This window comes from Pistacia vera, unplaced genomic scaffold (genome assembly GCF_008641045.1).
Source record: "Pistacia vera cultivar Batoury unplaced genomic scaffold, PisVer_v2 Contig146, whole genome shotgun sequence".
Classification (NCBI taxonomy): Eukaryota; Viridiplantae; Streptophyta; class Magnoliopsida; order Sapindales; family Anacardiaceae; genus Pistacia; species Pistacia vera.
In genome coordinates, this window is record NW_022195532.1 from 593,955 (window position 1) to 612,087 (window position 18,133).

General features: G+C 38.3%; 1 non-coding gene across 1 annotated transcript; it reads left to right on the forward strand.

Moving 5' to 3' along the window:
• Window positions 1-10,824: 10,824 nt before the first annotated feature.
• On the forward strand, window positions 10,825-11,016 carry LOC116123941. The gene has a single exon (XR_004127125.1). It is a non-coding gene; the product is annotated as a U2 spliceosomal RNA (small nuclear RNA).
• The last annotated feature ends 7,117 nt before the right edge of the window (window positions 11,017-18,133 follow it).

The following is an 18,133-nucleotide window of genomic DNA, read 5'->3' on the forward strand; positions in this document are numbered from 1 at the left end:
CAAAAATTGGCCCAAGTAATCGTTGTCGGATCCCCATATCTATGTTGCACCAATCTCTACCAATGACGAGCCTTACCTTTTAGTAGAAAAATAGCAAACCGTAGTTTTTGGTCATCGGTACAGTCCATTATCCCAAGCACTTGCTCTAATTGATCCATCCAGGAGTCGACATCTGTGGGATCTCCTGTCCCCTCAAAGTCTGTTGCCCTTAATTTTCTTGCTCTCTCTATAGTTTTTCCTTCTCCCTGACGCCCAAGCGTCCTATCCTGCACTACCCTAGTCATCAGCTCACTACCCTAGTCATCAGCTGAGCTAGCCTATCCATAGTCTACTCCATGTTATCCCCATCACGTTGGAGCCCTGCATTTTGTTCACTCACTGGTCCTTCCCCAACATTTTGATCATCGGCATCTGATTCTTCCTGGGGTCCCTAAGGTCCTGACATCCAGGTACCCGACTCTTCTACTCTGTCTTCCCTAGGCTCACTCACCTTTCTAAGTACTCTAGGAACTAATAATTCTCTCACAGATTTCGTGCGAGGTTGGCCACGTTGACTCATGTCGATATCTACAAAACATAAACAAATTGGTTTCTAAAAAAACACTCATAGATTGGAAATAAGCTTCATTAAGGGACTAATTGGCATGCGTGAAATTTTTCAAAAAAAATGCCCTTAAAGATCGAAAACCATGCTCTGATACCAAGTTGACACAACTCGTCCCGAATTTTCTCATCTCGTAGGATCCGGGCGCTCCCACAAGACTCGGATACTCGAGACGTGCCATGTAGAAAAATTGTGAAACCTGTTAAAGGACTTATTTTTTTTCTGAATAACATTATAGTATTTCCATTTCCAACATCTAAAAAAAAAAAAAAACGTACACCATCTTTCGTTTTTCAAAAGAAAAGATTTAGGGAAACTTGTGGTATCAGGTTTTCCATTTATACAACACATTTTGAAACATAAACAAAAGGAAATACATGATGGGAAACATGAGTTTTTGAAACGGAAGTCCAAAAATACAATACGACATAAATGTAAAACCCACATAAAAAGATGTCGACACGTGGCACAACCCTGAGCAAAGACTCACTGCTCGGCATGATCTCCGGAAGGTCCTGGTGGGGGGGAAAAACATTTAAAAAGGGGTGAGCTGAAATACTCAGTGAGTGGGGGAAAGGGGAGGTTTATAAAAAGTTCTTTAAAAAAAGAAATAATGATAGCATACAACAATTCTCAAGCAAATCCTGATGACAATATAATTCTATGAATATGCAATAGAACAACCACCCTATTCACGTATACAATATATGATTTATTTCTAACCATCCTGCACTCAGTAAACTGTACTCTGACTTATTTCCTTTAACTGTATCAGATCCTGAATAAAACCTCAACTTTTGGTATTAGAAACTCTCACCACAACTAGTACCCTAGGGAAAATCTGTCATACCTGGTGGACGTCCCACATGCAGGCAAAGCGAGGGACGTACCTGTCATACCCGACAAGATCTATCATCGCGTGGGTAGAGCCTCCGAAACTGTCATACCTGGCGGACCACTCAACACCTAGGCAGAGCACTGATAACTATCATACGCATGCGTAGAGCCATAAACTAGATCTGATAATCTGTAACTCTAGGGAATGGGTACTTCGTAGGGTGGTTTTAGCACCACAACAATCTCATATATAATCTCAAGTAACATGTAAGTCAAGAGCATATTACGTATGTGCCCATAGATCATACATATATGATATATTGAAAATTATTTCAACATCACATGATCTTAGCACATATCCGATATAAATCATAAGCAAATATCACTTTTAAAAGTCAAAACTCATATAATGCATTATAATGATAATTAAACCCAAGAGCAAAAATAATAATAATAATATAAAAATATTTCATATAAGATTAAATCATGCCAACATATGAGATTTCATGGAAAATAGGGGGTAAAATGCAAGTTTTTAAAATATACTTTCAAAACTGACAAAAAACACCCCATTTTTCCTTTTTACCGTATATATATATAACCTCACATGCATAACTCAACACACCATCCAAATAATCAGATTTGTAAGTTTCCAATTTAATTTTCTCAGTCAAGCCCAACAGTGTATATTATAATATTATATAATTATATATATAATTAAAATCCCAACCACCTTTACCTGCTAATTTGGCAAAAAATGCAGTCCCATAACCATGTAATTCCAGCCTCCAACTCATGTTTTTATTCAACAAAAATGCAACCCATAAACGCATATAAAACCAGCCACCACTACATGTATAATTTCGGCCGACATAAAATTCATAAACACATGGAATCCAAGCCATCATTGCATGCATCATATAACACATAACCAAAGAAATCTCATTCAAACAATAAAATGGAAAGCACAACTTACACATGCAGACATGAATTTAAGCATTTGGATGCAATGTATCTCCATGCATGTAAAATCCTTCATATCTTAGAAACAAAACTCAACAATTAACACATGCACGCTTGGAAATATTGAGAAAAATGTTTGATTTTTGCCACTCACCCTTCTAATCCTATAATTGACTGCCTATTACAGTGCTTGGATTTCGATCTTCACCGTTCAGAATGTAGAGTTGTGTTTCATGAACAACATATCCAATCAGAACGATCGGACGGCAAACGAGCTCCAGATCACAATTTGATGATGCACTATTTACAGACTCAAAAACTAATATATCCTCTCCCTTTCTCTTTGTTCTTCTTTTTCTTCTCTTCCTCTCTCACTTTATCTCTCGGCCGAACCCACTCTTTCTTCTTTTTTTTTTTTTTTTTTTCTCTCCTTTCGCTCCTCCTTCCTCTCTTCTGCTCTCGTTTTCTTCTTCTTCATTTACGCGAGCTGCCCAGTTTTTTTCCTCTTTAAAACTAATAAATTTTCTGAAATTATATGTGCCCCCAAAAATTTCTAAATTTCAGTCTAACCCCGCCACATAAGCTTTTCCTTACCAAAATGTCCAAATTTTTCCCTCTTGATCATGCAAACCCATCAAGATTTATTTCCTCGTTTTCACCCCTTAACACAACTTTAAAAACTGACAGAAATACCCCTATCTTACCATAATACCAAAAATCAAATAAATAAAAAAAGAATTAATTAACTAAATACAATTCATGATCTAACTAAATCAGGAATGGGGTTTTACACAGGTTGCAGTTGTATATCTGAACTGCTTTCTTCTCCTAACCTATATTTCTTGACATGATTGACTTCTTGGAATGCTTTAGTAACTGATCATGGCATTGGTTGACATTTCTTTTTATCTTCATTTACCATAATTTTCAAGTAGGATGCTGTCACATTTTATATTGTTAGCAAAGAAGATCCAGAGAGATTTGGGTTCTCTCAATTAAGTAGACGTTTTTTGGTTGAAGGTTGCTTGCTTGAAAGCCGAAAACAAATACTTGAATATGAAAGGCGCACGCGTTTAGTCCGAAGAAAATACTTGTATATCTCACGTTGCACTACGGCAAGGAGCTGGCACACCCCTTCCAAATCAAGTTCTACTTCAATTCTGAGTTTAACAGTAGGTCATTTTTCCAGAGCAATTGCCCACAATGTTATGTAGTGCTTGACCATAAAATAAAAGTATGAGAATCTAAACCTTTTTTTTCTTTTTCTTTTTCTTTTTTGGGTAATTAAATTTCATTAGAAGAAAAGAAATAATATACAAAGGCCATAAAAACTCGGCCAACCTACCTCATGACATGTCTTGGGTTAGGTACAAAAGAATCAAGTAATATAAAAGACTAAAATCAAAAGGCTGACTAGGCAAGAGCTTATACAAAACTAAAAGCCCGCTCTCCCCTTGTTATGCAATCTTGATACCAAGAATGTGAACAAGAGGAGTATAAACGAACTAGCCCACACAAAGCAACTAAAACCAACGAAAAAGATCAAAAACAAAGAAACGGCTCCTCCCACAGGACAAGCCCTTGCGTAAGAACCATAAAACAAAACAAAGACAAGAAATACAAAGACAACAACTCGGCATCTTCAATAGCAAGCCGCCCAAAACAACATTACGAGGGCATCAATCAATTGGACCATGGGGCTGGTAAGATTTGAAAATGGACCTCGAAAGGCTCTAATCATCCATCAAGCGCCTATTATTGAAAGTAGCCTTAAACTTTTTAAGCTCCAAGGCTTTTTCTCTAACCACACACTTAATAGAGTCAATAATAGAATTAATATCTCTACATTCACCCCCAAACATCCTGCTATTTCTCTCCCTCCAAATCCAATAAACCATGGCTCTGAAGCAAAATTTGCCAATTGCATATTTAAGTTTTTTCCGTTTCCATCTTCTAGCAAGTAACAAAACATAATTCTCGCAAGGTCTTACAAGATAGCCCAAATGAGAGCTCAAGAATTCTACCCCAAAGTGCATGGGAGAAAGGACACGCAAAGAAAAGGTGATCAAGAGATTCTTGCCCCTCGTTACAAAAACGACAATTAGAATGAGGGACTATACCATACCTCGTAAGCTTGTGGTGTGTGCTCAAGCAAAGAAGATAAAGGATAAGATTTGGGTTTACTTCGAGGGTAACCCGTCCTCCACAAATTAACTAAGACTTGAATTTTTTCTCTCCCTTATTAATGTTTCAGGCCACGTTTAAATACATAAAGTAAAATAACTGACAGCAAGATTTCCTCAACAAATCTGAGCAAATCTGAGAGATTATTGCCTACTTAAAAGTGCAGCTAAGCTAACAATATATCTCAACAACTTGAGAGAATATTGTCTCTTTGACTTATTCAAAAAGAACAGCAACCTGGAGTAAGTGGGAAAATTAGGTGGCATAACAGGAGTTGCTTGTACACATATCAGACCCTCCCTGTCAAAGGAACCTTGTCCCCAAGGTTCAAATTTGGAAATTCCCTTTTTAAGTCTATGAGTTTTTCCCATGTAGCCTCATTTGTACTGGAGCTAGACCACTGAACCAGAACTTTAGTGATATTACGCCTTCCATGTCGGACTATCTTTTTAGCTAAAATTTGTTCAGGAACGGGTTGTAGCTCTCCAGTGCATGCAATTTCTAGTAGATTGATCAATGGGACCACTTTACTGCCAACCTTGGGTTTGAGCTGCGAAACGTGAAAGATGGGGTGTATTTTGGAGTCTTCTGGTAGTTCCAATCGATAAGCTACGCTGCCAATTCGTTCAAGGACTTTGTAGGGGCCATGAAATCGCAGGGCTAGTTTCAAAGAGCGACGAATTGCCAATGAAGTTTGTCGGTAAGGCTGTAATCTTAAATAGACAAAATCTCCCGGATGAAACTCCCGATCAGTACGCTTACGATCTTCAAACAGCTTCATTCGATTTTGCGCTGTTGAAAGATTTTCTCGCAAGAGGTGGAGAATCTGCTCTTTGCTCTTAAGGTGTTCAGCCACGCTGGAGGGAAAAGTGGTGTCTCCTGAATAGGATGAAATTCGTGGGGGTGGGTAGCCATAAACTGCTTCAAAAGGAGAAATACTAGAGGATGAGTTGGTATTAGTGTTGTGCCACCATTCGGCCAATGGTAGCCAGTTGCTCCAATCTTTAGGACGAATACCTGCAAAACACCTTAGATAGTTTTCAAGACAGCGATTAACTACCTCAGATTGTCCATCGGATTGAGGATGGTATGCATTGCTAAAGCAAAGATGAGTCCCATTGAGCTTAAAAAATTCCTTCCAAAAGGAACTGAGAAATAGTCTATCACGATCAGACACAATTGATTTAGGCATCCCATGCAGTTTGAATATATTATCAAGAAAGATCTTGGCCACAGATTGGCCAGTATAAGGATGTGCCAAAGCAATGAAGTGGTCATATTTGGATAATCTGTCAACAACAACCATGATAACATCACGACTATTTGATTTAGGGAGACCCGTTATGAAATCCATTGAGATATCAGTCCATACTTAGGTAGGAATTGGCAAAGGCTGAAGGAGTCTTGCTGGACTTGTATTCATGGATTTTACTCGTTGTCACACATCACATTCTTTGACAAAGTCACGTACCGAATTTCGCATCCCGGACCAATAGAAATGTTGCCGCAAATTTTGGAGAGTTTGATGAAACCCAGAGTGTCCAGATGTAGGGGTAGAGTGGAACTCATGCAACAATTTTTCTTGAACAGGAGAGGTTGGGCCCAAATAAATTCTTTGCTTATAAAAAAGAATCCCATTACGTACAACAAATTTCACTTTATCAAGAATTCCATCCTCATATTGTTTGAGTTGGTTTGAACATCTTGATCATTTGCATATGAGGCACGTATCTCATCTAACCAGCTTGGGATCACTTGTGATAAGGATAAACAAGTTGAAGAGAAATCCCATCGTGATAAAGCATCTGCAGCTGGATTCAAAGAGCCTTTTCGATATTCAACCTTGAAATCATATCCCAAAAGTTTAGTTAACCACCGTTGTTGTACTGGCGTACCCACTCGTTGCTCCAACAGATACTTTAAACTGTGATGATTTGTCTTGATAATGAATCGGTTGTTTAAAAGGTAAGGACGCCATTTTTGCACCGCCAAAACTAGAGCAAGCAATTCCTTCTCATATGTAGAAAAAAAAACATTTTTCCCTTGCAATTTCTGGCTAAGGAAAGCAAGGGGTCTCCCTGCTTGCATTAGAACTGCCCCAATCCCCGCACCTGAAGCATCGCATTCAATAATAAAAGGCTTTGAAAAATCAGGGAGAGAGAGAACCGGAGGATTAACCATTGCTTGTTTGAGTGCATCAAATGCTTGGCGTGCTTCATGATTCCAATGGAAGGAATCCTTCTTTATCATATTTGTGAGAGGAGCTGCCAACTTACCATAATTCTGAATAAATTTTTGGTAATAGCCAGTTAATCCAAGAAACCCACGTAATGCCTTGAGAGAACTAGGTAATGGCCAAGACTGTATGCATTCAATTTTCTTATTATCCACTGATACTCCTTCTGAACTAATTATATGCCCCAGATAGTCAATTTGTTGGCATCCAAATCTACATTTTGATAACTTGGCAAACAACTTATGTTGACGAAGAACTTCAAGTACAGTACAAAGATGCTCCACATGATCAGAGAGTGATTGACTATAAATCAGGAATATCGTCAAAAATACTAAGACTATTTTCTCAAAAAGGGCGAAATATTTCATTCATTAGACTCTGAAAAGTAGATGGAGCTTTGACAAACCAATGGCATGACAAGAACTCATAATGCCGGTCATGGGTGCGGAAGGCAGTCTTATGAACATCCTCTGGTGCAACTCAAATTTGGTGGTAGCCTGATCGGAGATCCAATTTTGAAAAAATCTTTGATCCATGTAATTCGTCAAAAGCTCGTCCACCACCGGTATCGGAAAGCGATCTTTGATTGTGACATTATTAAGGGCCCTGTAACAACCACATTCGCCACTTCCATCTGTTTTTCCGCAACCAAAAGGATTGGAGATGAGTATGGGCTCTGGCTAGGCTGAATAACACCATCGTGAAGCAACTCTTTGACAATTTTCCCAATTTCAGCTTTTTGAAAATGTGGATAACGCTATGGCCGCACATTTGTAGGTTGAGCTCCCTCAAAAAGCGGGATTTTGTGATTATGGGTTCGGTTAGGAGGAAGGCCCATTGGAATGGGAAAACATCATGAAATCATTTAGGACCTTTTGAAGTAATGGTGTGTGAGTTGGATAGGTGTCAGGTTCTTGGATGGAGCATAAACTAACAATGACGCCTCTTTTGAAAGACTCTCAAGGGAATGACAACTCAAGATAGATATGTCTTTAGTAGTACTCTGTGAGAGTATGTGAATTACCCTTTAAAGAAATTTCATGCTTAGTCGGGAAAAATCCCAAACAATAGGCCAAGTGTTTGAAGCCAAAAGGTTCCAAGTACATGTCACACCCCCCAAAGGAAGAAGATAAAAATCTGTAACTATAGGATGTCTTGACTGAAAGCTTGTGTTTGAGCATTTACCTTCACTAGATGTTTATTCCCCATTGGCTACCATAACAGTGAAGTGGTGGTTTGAGAAATGGGTAGGTTGGCTTTTTTAGCAATCGATGGATCTATGAAGTTATGGGTACTGCCTGAGTCAATTAAATAAAGCTGAGCGGTTGGCAACGGTGCCTATAATTCGCATAGTTTTGGCGTTTGTACTCCTGAAATGGCATGGAGTGGATTGCTGGGGGCGGACTAATTGGGCTATCGTCATCTGAACAATCCATATCTATCTTCTTGCCCTTCCAAAAGAAAAAAGTACGTGTCTTGCATTTGTGTCCTGGCCCGATTGTCATCACAATAATACCACAAGCCTTTGTCTCTCCTTGCTTTCATCTCATCATAAGAAAGTCGTTGAGTCTTGAGAGAAGGTGATGGCTTGGTGGGTGTAGGGCAGCAAATGTAGTGGGCTTATTGGGAGCTGAAAGCTTTTTTGATCCTTACAATGGTGTTTCTCTTGGGTCGAGCTAGGCCAATTCTTCTTTCAAGGATGTAGGACGAAGTAGTTTTACCATCCCCTGGATATCATCTCGTAGTCCACTACAGAAGGTACGAGCAAGGAATCATCTGGAAGTCCATCAACACGCTGGGCAGTTTCTCAAATTGAGTTTGATATGCCGCAACTGTAGAGGTTGACGTAACTTAGTGATTTCACCCTCGGGATCTTCATATTCAGTGGGGCCAAATCTTTTTTCTAGAGACTGAACCAAGGATGCCCAGTCAGACAATTCTCCTGCATGTTGAGATACTTGAAATAATAATGCTTCTCCTTTCAGATAGAAGATCCATAAAGGAGTCTTTGGGGAGCAGGAATTTGGTACAAGAGGAAGAATTGATCTGCTAGTATATCCATCCCGAAGGATCCTCAGTACCATCATACTTGTAGAGATCAATTTTTGGGGTTAATGGTTGACGATAATTATCGTCGACAAACAATGGATTGCGAGTGGATGAAGAAGAGGACCTTCAGGTTGCTCAGGGTGAGGGCCTTTGAAAGTCTTTAAGCGGAGTGATGGAAGCGAGTTGTCGATGAACATTATTTAGGGAAGATTCTAGTTGTTGGAGCTTTCCTCTAGACGTTGTAAGGAAGCATATATGTGGCTACCACTTCAGAAAGTTCACGATAGCGAGTACGGGGAAGATCTTGCTCTGCCATGGAAGCAGGATTCGACGGCTCTGATACCACTTTGGTGTGTGTCCAAGCAAAGAAGATAAAGATAGATTTAGGTTTCTTCGAGGGTAACCTCCCCCACAAATTAACTGAGACTTGATTTTTTTCTCCCCTTATTAATGTTTCAGGCCACGTTTAAATACATAAAGTAAAATACTGACAGCAAGATTTCCTCACAAATTCTGAGCAATCTGAGAGATTATTGCCTACTTAAAAGTGCAGCTAAGCTACACTTATCTCAACAACTTGGAGAATATTGTCTTTTGACTTGTTCAAAAAAGAACAACCTGGAGTAAGTGGGAAAATTAGGTGGCATAACGGAGTTGCTTGTACACATCCAGCTTGTCTTTGGTACCTTTCTTTTCCATCCACAGATCATGCATGCCGAGGATAGAATTTTGGAACCAAACCAGATCACTCCAAGCAACTTTCGGCATCGTCTTTACTAATTTATACACTTGTTGCCGAAGTAATAAGTTTTTCTTGAGGTAATGTGTCTGACTCCAGTGAATTATTGGAATTTTAAGACGTAACTAAACACACCAACATAGATTTAATTAAATGAACCATCTTCATAACATTCTCCTCTGTTTTGACTCCTCCCTGCAGATTTGAGCAGTCCTAACATTCTCACTCTGTTTTTTCACTTCAGCACATAAAGCATTTTATATTCGCATTCTCACTGATATCATTTGTATCTATCCCTGACCAAGTGCATTCTTATTGTGTAGAGAGTTCTGATTTCTGATTCATCGATCTGGGAGCTGCTTGGCATGGTCGTGGTCAATGATACTTTGGAAAGATTATTGGTTATGAGCTTATGAGAGAAGCAAGAATGTAGATATGTTTCTGATCCCACATTGCCTAGAAGTAGTTTCCTCACCATAAAGTAGATCATAAAATGCAGTAAATCCTTCTCCAAGCATGGAGCCGCGTGGTGAGCAAAGCGGAACTATTCTTCGCCTTTTACTAAAGAATCCGTGTGCTCCCACCTAAACGGCATACCCTATTTTGAGGGGTTGTTCTCTCTTGAGTACAGCTCCTATCAAATCTATTTGTGAAAATGCTTTAATAATAATATAATCTGGTTGTTCTCTCTTGAGTGCTGAAAATTGCTGTATATAATATAATCTTGCTTAATTTATAAGTGCAGCAAGACTGTGCTGTACACAACCTTGATTTGATTTTAGAGGTGATGCATGGGAACGACAACATAACACTGTTTCTGTTTCAGATTTATTGAAGGATATTTGTTGAATGCTTTAACCATGCCAATATTATCATGTCATTTGATGGGTACTTTTTGCACCGAAATTTGTTTGGTTAGCAAGTTCAAGTCCGTAAGCAGTGCTGCCTAAACAATTTCCTTAAGCAGTTCTGGTGAGAGAATCAACATACATAGTCAGTCAGTCACTACTGATAGCAGAAATCAGCGACTAGTACTTCAGTATTTAATTAATGAAAAGAGCTTTTAAATTATTCTAACAAATAAAAAAAATCATGCATGAATTGGCATAAATAAAGGCACCAATGTTTGGCCTAGTTTTCTCCCACATTGATTGCAACAGAAGACACAATGCAGAATAGAGCTATAAAATAACAATTGACCAAGAACAAAGCATCCCTTTCTCGGCCTTTTTGGCTAGATCAAGTGTAGTATCTGTTCTATCAGTTTATATCTGATACGTGGGACATCGTCTCACATGATATTAAATTTATTTTTTTAGGGGGAGATCCACTACAGTAGCTTGCTACTGGTTCCTCAAGCGTCGCCCATGCGTTGCACTACTGCAAGGGCCTGGCGCACCCCAACCAAATCAAGTTAAATTCATTCTCTTTTAAGTATTTTTATGCAAAAATCATAATAAAAAAAAAAAAAAAACAATACATTTCGGTGATTTTTATAAAGCTGAATGCATAGTCAGTGCTTTTTTAATCCACAGCCGCGGCCCCTCAGGAGAATTAAACCTGGGATTGTGGTTTGAAACTAACTAGACCTAGCAAAGGGGGTAATATAGCAGCAAATGTGTATACAGTTAGTTTTAATGGGTGCGGGTTAATGTATTCAAGACCTGTGAGAATATTATCCGTACCCGGTCCGTCTGGGCCGGGTGATCCCCACGGGTGTCCGCACAAAATTAAAAAAAAAATCAATGAGGCCAAGTGAAGACCGAAGAACAAGAAATCAACAATTTCTTTAAATCCCAAACAACAAATAAAAAATATCACATGTTCTCCTCTCTTAAACTACAAATATTTTCCAACCAAAAAAAAAAACCAATCAACATTCGTACCAAGAAAAATAAACCCACAAATCAACAAGCGGTGAAGTGATTGCCGTTCGCCGGCAGCCTTCCACGGCGCCAACACATGCTCACTCTCACCGGTGCCACAATGGAGATTATAGATCTATAGAGGGAGAAAAAGATGAAGAATTGGAGAGAGGGAGAAGAATAAGACGAACTGAAAAAGAAGAAGAAGAAATATGAAAAAGTAGAGAGGGAGAAGAAGAAGAAATATGAAAAAGTGGAGAAGGAGAAAAAGACGAAAATGAAAGAGAAAAAAGTGGAGATGACAAATAATAAAGAAATAAATGGAGAAAAATAAAATAAAAAAGAAGAAACTGTTTAGGAAAAATTTTTAAAAATAAAAGAAACGGGTGACCCGCATGATCGGGTACGAGTGATGCATTTTCTTACCCGTTTAACCTGTAATTTGCTATTGCCCGACCCGTACTGTCCCACTCACCGTTTGTAGAAACCATGGTTATCAAATCGTGTATCGTATCGTGTATTAAAAACCTAATTTTTTGTATTATGTATCGTATCGTATCATAAGATACGCCTTTTTCAAAAAAATTAATAAAATAATCAAAATTTTCTAAAAATTAATATTATCCCCAAGATTAATTAAAGAATTTTGTGGTATTATTGACTTTAAATTACAGTATTACATAATCAAAATTAATCACAAAATTCCAAGATCAATGTCAATATCTATATCTCCACTTATATTATTATTATCATGTAAAATGGGCAATACATATTCCTCTTCACTTTCTTAATGCAAAATAGGTAAATTTGGACAGATTTTAGTGAATCAAGTTGGGTGACCCGGTTTCAACCCGAAATTTTTTTTGGACCTTTGGCCCAAATTAATAAAGTCGTATCGATTTATATCGATATTTTTAAGGATACGAACGGATACGTATCATATCGTAGGATACATATCAACGTATCGAATAGTTTAGGATACACTCTGATACGTATCATTGGCGACCTGTATCGAATCGTATCGTATGATACGTATCGGGTATCATAGGATATTAACAACCATGTTTGAAACTATTTGTATCCCCCTTGATTCACCTGCTCAGCTACCCATGGGTGGGTTGCATAGTCAATTTTATGAAGATAAATGGCTATATAATAGGTTGTTTTATGTTTATAAGCTTATTTAAAGTGTTAAAAATATCAAAAACATCTCCATATTATTTGATGAAACTTTATTTTAGTAATATAAGACTCAAAAACTCTTTTTACATCTTTGTGATCAACCAACTACCCATTTTATCATGTCATACAAAAATACTACAGACACCGAATGCTAGTACCAAAATTTTGTATCGCTCTATGTAGCATCTGACTCAAACGTGCCACATAGGACACAATATAGATATTCAGTGAATGAACGACCGTTCAATAATTATGGACGCTTGTCTATATCTTATGGACGACTATTCATCACGAATGGATGAGAGTCTAGAAAATATCAATGAACTCTCATCCATATATTATGGATGGAAGTCCCTTTACTATGGACGATCGTTCATATAATTTTAAAAGTATGGACGTCAGTACATCTCAAATAATTTTTTTTTTTTAATTTACAATTGCTTTTTCATTTATAAAAACCTATAGCTTGTATAAGACGCTTCCACAAATAAGCGTCAAAATTTTTAGATGAAATATTGATTTTTAAAGCACAAAATTTTTAGATGAAATAAAGGGGAAAAAAAAAAACTTTGATTTTAAGTACAAAGTATGGACGACAGTCCTTCTAATGAGGATGGTCATCCATATACAATGAACGGACATCCAAATGAGATGAACTGGCGTCCATACTCAAATAATTTTTTTTTTTTAAATTAACAATTTTTTTTTCATTTATAAAAAAATGCAAAGCAAGAGAGAAATGAAACTTGTTTTTTAAAACCTATTTTGGGAGGCCTAAATTTTTAAACATTCTAATTGAAAATTTTAAAGAAATTTTTTTATTAAACTAGAATTTGGGTGTGGACGGCCGCCCATCTTATACGGACGACTGTCCATTGTATATGGATGTCCGTCCATTATTTGTTTTTAAACTTTTCTAGTATGGACACTCATCCATATTATATGGACGGGAGTCCATTGATATTGTTAGAGCTGGACCGGGCCCAAAAGCCCAGCATCAAAACCCGGTCCTAGGAGGCCTGGTCCCAAAACTGGACCAGGCCTAAGGAGGAGGGCCCAGGCCCAGGCTTGGGCCCAAAATTTTTTTGCATTTTATCATTTTAGTCCTTTGTAAAATTACATTAAATCCCTTAAATAAGTATAAATTATTAGGACTAAACTAAAATTTTATAAATTTTATTAAAAAAAAAAATTTAACTTCTTATAACCGTTGTCTGCCAACAGTCACAAGAGCAGCCAACGGTTATAAACTTATAATTATTTATTAATTATGAGTTTTTTTTTCATTTTCCCCCCCACAACTANTGGTAAAATAAAAATTATTAACTTATCACACTGACTAATTGATGAAGTTGGTGATAACCTGCTAGAAATGGGACAAATTCTGACTGAAAGTTCAAGTTGCATTTTGGAGCCAAAGTTTCTGTTTTTGTTTTGTTAGGCTGCAGTAGTTGGTGCAGCAGATTTTAAGGCAATCAAGCGTAGTTTATTTGACATGTTTTGTTGAGATTAAGACTTGATTTTGTATATGCATTAGTTGAAATTCAAATGTATTATTTTTATTTTAATGCAGTAGGTAAAACAGTGTAACTCTTGTATAAAAGTTTCAACTCAGTGAATGAAGTTTGTAGTGTGATAAACTCTCATTTGTTGATGTCTCTTTCCCTTACAAATTTTCTCATTTTTACTTTGATCATTTCTTCCTCTGAACCAACAAATGGTATCAGAGCTCTACTGATATTAAAGGCCTGATAAACTCATCTCTTCTCACTCACTTTCTCAACCTCTGTTACGCTGAAATTAGCTATTAAGTTCACACAGCCTGACTCAATGGCACAACACACAATCTCCCTTACTCCTCCAACCTTCAATGGGGATCAATATCACATTTGGGTTGTCAAAATGAAAACCTTCCTAAGAGGACAAGGATTATTGCAGTATGTTGAAGAGGATAAACAACCACCAGTATTGGGGCCAAACCCCACCCTGAACTAGATCAGATTACACAATGAAGAAGCCACCAAATTACCTAGAGCCTTGTCTCATATCCATGTAGCAGTAACTGAGCAAGTGTTCACTAGAATCATGACATATGAGACAGCCAAGGAAGCATGAGATAAATTCAAAGAGGAGTTCGGTGGCAGTGATACAACAAAGAATATGCAGGTGTTGAAATTAAGAGGGAGTTTGAAATGTTGAAAATGCAGGAGTCAGAATCGGTAAAGGAATATGTGGATAGGTTGATGAATGTAGTGAATAAAATCAGATTAATGGGAGAGGACATGATAGATAAAAGGATAGTGGAAAAGGTTCTTGTTAGCCTACCCGAAAGGTTTGAATCTAAGATATCCTCACTTGGGGATTCTAAGGATTTGACACAAATCACTCTCACTGATTTAGTGTATGCCTTCTCAAGAGCAAAGGAGATTGTTGAGGGAAGAGGACTCTAGTGAGGGTGCAATGGTGGCGGGATTCAAAGGCAAACCAAGCCAGGGTGGAAGCAAGAGGCCTGCGGGAGAAAAGAAAGGAAATGAGAGGATGGCAAACTAGTGGAGCAATTCGACTCGAGTGAGAGAGTTTCCACCATGTGCTTACTGCAAGAAGAAGGGGCATGGTGAAAAAAGGTGCTAGTTTAAGCCTAAAATTCAATGTAGAGCATGCAAAAAATATGGTCACATTGAAAAGGTGTGCAAAAACAAACCAAATCAATCAACACAGCAAGCACAGATTGTGGAGGACCAGTAGCCAAACTCAGATTCAGAGCAACTGTTCATGGCTTCATGCTGTGCAGTTCAAGCTCACAATGATGATTGACTGAGAGACAGTGGGTGCACCAATCATATGACAGCAAACCTGGAGGACTTTGTGAATTTGGACAAGTCTTACCATTCCAAAATCAAAGTTAGAAATGGGGAGTTTGTGGCTGTGAAAGGGAGAGGAGATATTGCTGTGCAAACAAAAACAGGTATCAAACTCATTCCCAATGTCTTGTATGTGCCTAATATGAGCCATAACCTGTTGAGTGTTGGACAAATGATAGAAAGGAAGTATGCCCTGCACTTCCAGGATCAGTTTTGCACAATCCTGGACAGTGAAGGCAATGAGTTGATGAGGGTTAGAATGATGGGAAAAAGCTTCCCTATTAGGCTGAAAAAACCAGAACCAGAAGCATATGTTGTTGATGTGGATGAGTCAGAATTGTGGCATAAAAGATTAGGCCATTTCAATTATCATAGCCTTGGGGAAATTCAAACCAAAGAATTGGTCTGTGATCTGCCTGAAATTGCAGAAACCAAAACCATATGTGCTACCTGTCAACTTGGCAAAATGAGTAGATTACATTCCCTGTAAACAAAGCCTGGAGAGCTGCTGAGAGGCTGCAGCTTATCCACACGGATGTGTGTGGACCTATGCAAACACCATCCCTAAATGGAAGCAAATATTTTATCCTTTTCATTAATGATTACTCCCGGATGTGCTGGGTTTATTTTTTGAAACTAAAGAGTGAAGTTGCAGTGGTGTTTGAGAGGTTTAAACTGCAAGTTGAAAAAAAATCATGTCTGAGTATTGAATCTGTCAGAAGTGACAATGGGAGTGAGTATATCTCCACTGAATTTGGAAAAATCTGCATAAAAGCTGGAATTGTTCACCACTTCAATTGTCCCTATACTCCACAGCGAAATGGAGTCAGTGAGAGGAAGAATAGGACTGTCATGGAGATGGCAAGGTGCATGGTTGCAGAGAAGAAGCTGCCCAAATCCTTTTGGGCAGAAGCTATAAATACAGGGGTCTATTTACTTAATAGACTCCCTACTAAAGCTTTAACTAATCAAACACCCTATGAGGCCTGGTATGGAATGAAGCCTTCTATTAAAAACCTGAAAATCTTTGGGACTGTGTGTTATGCACTCATTCTAGCAGTTAAAAGAAGTAAGCTAGATGAGAAGGCTATGACAAGGATTTTTATAGGGTACAGTAAACAGTCCAATGCCTATAGAATTTATGATCCAGCAACCAGGAAAATACACATCACTAGGGATGTGAAGGTGGATGAAAAAGGGATCTAAAATTGGAAGAAAAATGAAGCTGAAGAAGACAGAAGAGAGCAGATTGCAAATACAATAGCAGGCAAATTTGATGATCCAAAAGAGGCAGATTTGGATGATGATTTTCTAGTTAGGGGTGCAAGGTCTCTGGCAGAGGTTTATGAGAGATGCAATGCAGCCTTGCTTGAGTGTGAAAATTTCAGGGAGGCTACTAAGTCAGAGGTCTGGAGGAATGCAATGGAGAAGGAGATAAAAATGATTGAAAAGAATGGCACATGGGAATTAGTTGACAGACCAACAACTAGAAGAGTAATCTAAGTAAAATGGATCTATAAAAAAAAAGCTGAGGCCTGATAGATCAGTGTACAAACATAAAGCAAGATTAGTTGTTAATGGTTTTGCTCAACAATTTGGAGTGGATTTTTCGGATACTTTTGCACCTGTGGCTAGACATGATACTATAAGGCTTCTCCTTGCCTTGGCAGCCCAATTTGAGTGGAGAATCTACCAATTAGATGTCAAATCTTCCTTCCTAAATGGTTGGCTCAATTAGGAAATTTATGTGGAACAACCGGAGGGATATGAAGTGGAAGGGCAGGAGCATAAGGTGTATTCGCTGAGAAAGGCCCTATATGGCCTGAAACAGGCTCCTAGAGCCTAGTACAGCAGAATTAATGAGTATTTGATCAGCTTAGGATATGCACGGAGCGCTAATGAACATACTTTATATGTGAGAAGGCTGGAAAGTGAATTCACCAGAGTTTCATTGTATGTTGACGATTTACTCATCATGGAGAGCAGCTTAACTCAACTTGATGATTTCAAAACAGCCATGCACAATGAATTTGAGATAACTGACCTTGGGGAAATGTCCTACTTTCTTGGGATGGAAATCCACCAAAGTCACCATGGCATATTTGTTAATCAAAGGAGGTTTGCCAATGAAATTCTGCATAAGTTTAACATGGACAGATGCAAATCAGTGGACACTTCGCTGGTTGTGAATTTGAAGCTGAGCAAGGATGATGGGGCCGAGAAGGTTGATGAAAAATTGTATAGAAGCATCATTGGTTGCCTTCTGTACTTGACTGCCACCAGACCAGATTTAATGTTTGCAACCAGTATTCTCTCTAGATTCATGACTAGCCCGAGTGAAATCCATCTCAAGGCAGCCAAGAGGGTGCTAAGGTATGTTAAGGGAAGTGATGAGCTTGGAATATGGTTGAAGAAGACTGAAAACCTGCAGCTTATTGGTTACTCAGATAGTGATTGGGCTGGATGCATTGATGATATTAGGAGTACATTAAGTTATGTTTTCTTCTTAAATTCAGGGGCCATATGCTGGCATTCCAAGAAGCAAGACACCACAGCTCAGTCCACGGTAGAAGCATAATACATTTCTGCTGCTGCCGTGGTTAACCAGGCTAT